This window comes from Phyllobates terribilis, unplaced genomic scaffold (assembly GCF_046119375.1).
Source record: "Phyllobates terribilis strain yellow unplaced genomic scaffold, ASM4611937v1 Scaffold_12__6_contigs__length_324123572, whole genome shotgun sequence".
Taxonomy (NCBI): Eukaryota; Metazoa; Chordata; class Amphibia; order Anura; family Dendrobatidae; genus Phyllobates; species Phyllobates terribilis.
Genome location: NW_027362772.1, coordinates 160,847,840 through 160,851,438, shown reverse-complemented (window position 1 = coordinate 160,851,438; position 3,599 = coordinate 160,847,840).

Sequence of the window (3,599 nt, the reverse complement as noted above, 5' to 3'; positions counted from 1 at the left end):
AAGAGAAAACCTGAAAAATGAAAATATGTATTAATCTTCTCCACAGACAACGACACGAGGAGCTGCGGGAGCCTGACAGCCCACGACACGAGGGGGTGCGGGAGCCTGACAGCCGACGAGACTAGGGGGTGCGGGAGCCCGACAGCCCACGGCACGAAGGGGTGCGGGAGCCTGACAGCCCACGGCACGAGGGGGTGCGGGAGCCTGACAGCCGACGACACGAGGGGGTGCAGGAGCCTGACAGCCCACGACACGAGGGGGTGCGGGAGCCTGACAGCCGACGACACGAGGGGGTGCGGGAGCCTGACAGCCCACGACACGAGGGGGTGCGGGACCCTGACAGCCCACGACACGAGGGGGTGAGGGAGCCCGACAGCTGACGACACGAGGGGGTGCGGGAGCCCGACAGCCGACGACACGAAGGGGCGCGGGAGCCTGACAGCCGACGACACAAGGGGGCGCGGGAGCCTGACAGCCGACGACACGATGGGGTGAGAGACCCTGACAATATTAGGAGTGGGATTCTGCACACCTACATCTAGCTACTTATTGTCCTGAATGTAGTAATCACCTTGGCACAGTCACATCTTCTTACCTGTAGTACAGACGCCAAACACCACTACTCTGACTGCAATCACCCAGCTACAGCGTCACCACGCCTCAGCAACAGGGGAGCGTCTAGATTGGAGTTGGTTTCTTGAGGGGCAGGAGTGATTTCATGGAATCATGACGTCACCGGAAGGGGCGGGGCCTTCTCAGTCCAGTGGAACTTCTCAGTTCCAGTCACGTTCCAGCGTGTAGCTGCCGCAGTGTGTACGTTGTGCTGGGACGGGAGGACTGGTGAAGAGGAGCTCCTATAGTTACTCCTGAGTTGTACTGTGGAGGGACTCCAGGACTCGGCTGAGGTTCCTGTACTGAGCTGTGTGCGGAGAGAGCTCCTGGGAAGGGAGGTAATCTTTTCCATCTGGGACTTTTTGTCTGCCCCCTTCCCAGGAAAGGAAGCTCAGTGTGGGACTGGCCTCCGGGGCTGGGCCCCCGGCTCCCACCTCCCGGTCTAAGCCGGCGGGGGGTGGGAGGAACACCAACCAGGCTAAGGCGACAACATCAGGCCGAGGCAGCAAGGGGTCCGCCATGAGGACCCGGAGGACCCCCGAGGCTACGACCGCGGCGGCTCCTCCCTCCGGAGGTGGGTCGAGTGCCAGCAGAGGTGCTGCAGCGGTGCCCCCTGATTGGGGTACCAAGGTGGCGAGGGAGGCAACCGTCACCTATGCCTCCCGTATCCATGCGCACCTCTGTGAGTATGAGGACACCTCAAAGAAGCTAAGTTCCCTCTGGGGGGAGTTGAGGGTAGCTCAGGAGAGGTCCGAAAGGGCCTCTGGCAGCAAGAAGCCTGAGCTATCCGCCGCGGTCCGGAAGATCAAGCAAGCCATCCGTGAGCTGGAGGACCGCCGAAGTACCATCTTGGCAGGCAGTGGACCGTTCAAGGAGAAGCTGGAGAACGGTGACCGGTTCAGAGCCATGACCGGTGGGGCTCTGGAGGGGTCGCAGGGCCCCGGCCAGGCGGTGGAGGAGGAGGAAGAGGTATGCGTGGAGGCCTGGTAAGTGATCTCCAGGCATCGCATAGCGGGATAGCCCCTGAGCAGATGGCTGTCACGTCTGATTCTATCCCTTCAGAGGGCAGCGGGAGCGAGGGGGAGGATGAGGAGGATGGGAGTAGCAGCAGTGAGGGGGGCTGCCTTATCATGCAGCAGATCCAGCAGATCGAGTCCCCGGTACGTTTTGGTCAGCTTACGTTCGGGGATGAGATCTGCGAGGATGAGGCACCCGGGAGGGGGACGAAGAGGAAAGCAAAAAAAAAAAAGAAGAAAACATCATCAGTTGCACATAAATTTGTGTATGTCCCCCTCTCCGGGGCCCCCCTGTCCCGTTGTGCGGCACCCGCCATCCACCCCGGCTTGGACTCTGTTGTGGGTCCACAGCAAGGGAGCGGGGAGAATATAGGCCTTGGCACGCAGAGCGCTGCCTCTGTTTGTAGTAATGGAGGCAGTGGGTCTGAGGTGTCTGATATGGAGCATGGCGCGGAGGGCGGCCCGACGGTGGGTGTCATCGGTGGTGGTGCTTGTGCTGGAACCCCTGTAAAAGGGGGTTTGGCCTGGCACCTGGTGCGCCTGCTGGCGTGCGGGGGGCGGCGTGTACATCTGCCGCTGCCTCCTGCGCTGCCGGCGGCGCACCGACAGCCGGGGCCGCATCTCCGGCGGCGTGTGCTGGGGTGTCTGGGTCCCTCACACACGGATCCACTAAAAAATCTGGATCACTTTTAGGGACCCAGAAACCTGTTAAGGTAAAGGGCGCGGGGCCTGCGGCTCCGGCAGAGCCGGCTCATAAGCGTAAGGTGGGGCTTGCTCCCCTGGCAAAATCCGCGGCAAGGTCGGGGCCCTCTGCGCAGGGGCCCAGTAATGGGTCAGCGTGGGGGGCTCCACCGCCGCTGGGTGCCGAGGGGGAGTGGCCCAGCCTGGTGCCGGCCGCCGGAGCTGGGGTGGCCAGGCTTTTTGTGGTGAAAGGTGTGACGGTAGGGGGTGTTATGCCCCTGAGAGCTGGTGCCGCTGGTCCAGGGGCCCCTGTGAGTAGACCCGATTCCGGGTCGGCTTCGGGGGTCCCGGCGTGGACGGCTGGGAGGCCACGCCCCCCGAAGCCGGCCACCAGTGGGAGTGGCCTCTGGGGCCCCCACCATGCTGCCTGGTGTGGGGGCGTGGCCTCCGTGTCATCCACGGCACCGGTGGGAGTGGCCTCTGGGGGCCCCACTGTGCTGCCTGGTGTGGGGGGCGTGGACTCCCTGTCACCCACGGCACCGGTGGGAGTGGCCTCTGGGTCCCCCATCGTGCTGCCGCCTGGTGCGGGGGGCGTGGCCTCGCAGGCAAAACCCGCCCAAGTGGGCGTGGCTCTGCCTGAAAAGGGTCAGGGGGCTGGACCTTCATGATGAGGTTGAAGGTCTCAGGCGGTACTGTCACCCACATCCCCTCCTCAGCATTTCTGGGGAGGGACAGGATCCTGATCTTCTACCAGGGGCAACCGAAGGTCTGCCACAGGTGCGGTGATCCCCGCCACTTCAGCGCGGGCTGCAAGGTGCAGAAATGTGCCTTGTGTGGCGGGGTAGGTCATCTTGCCGCGGCCTGTGGTGACATTAGGTGTCACCTGTGTGGTGATCTAGGTCACCCGTATAGCCGCTGCCCCCGCTGCGTTTCTAACACCATCTCTGGTCAGGCGAGGGAGAGCCGAGGGGCGGTCCCCGGCGGTGCATCCTCTGCTGGAGCTGGAGGTGGGGGCGGGAGAGGAGCTGAGGGGCCAGTGAAGGAAGGCGAGGCCAGTTCATCTGCCCACCAGTGGCAACAGGTGAGGCGCCGTGGGGGTAGGGGGCAGGATAAGCCTCAGGCGACTGGGGTGATGTCTGTCCCCACCCCAGAAGCGGCAGCCGGAGCCCCTGAGGCCCTGGGGGAGGAGGCGGTGAACGAGGAGATCAGGAGGATGGAGAGGGAGGAGGTGGCTGCTTCTGATGATTCCTCCCAGTATGAAAGTCTGGACGAGGAGGTGGTGGAACAGCC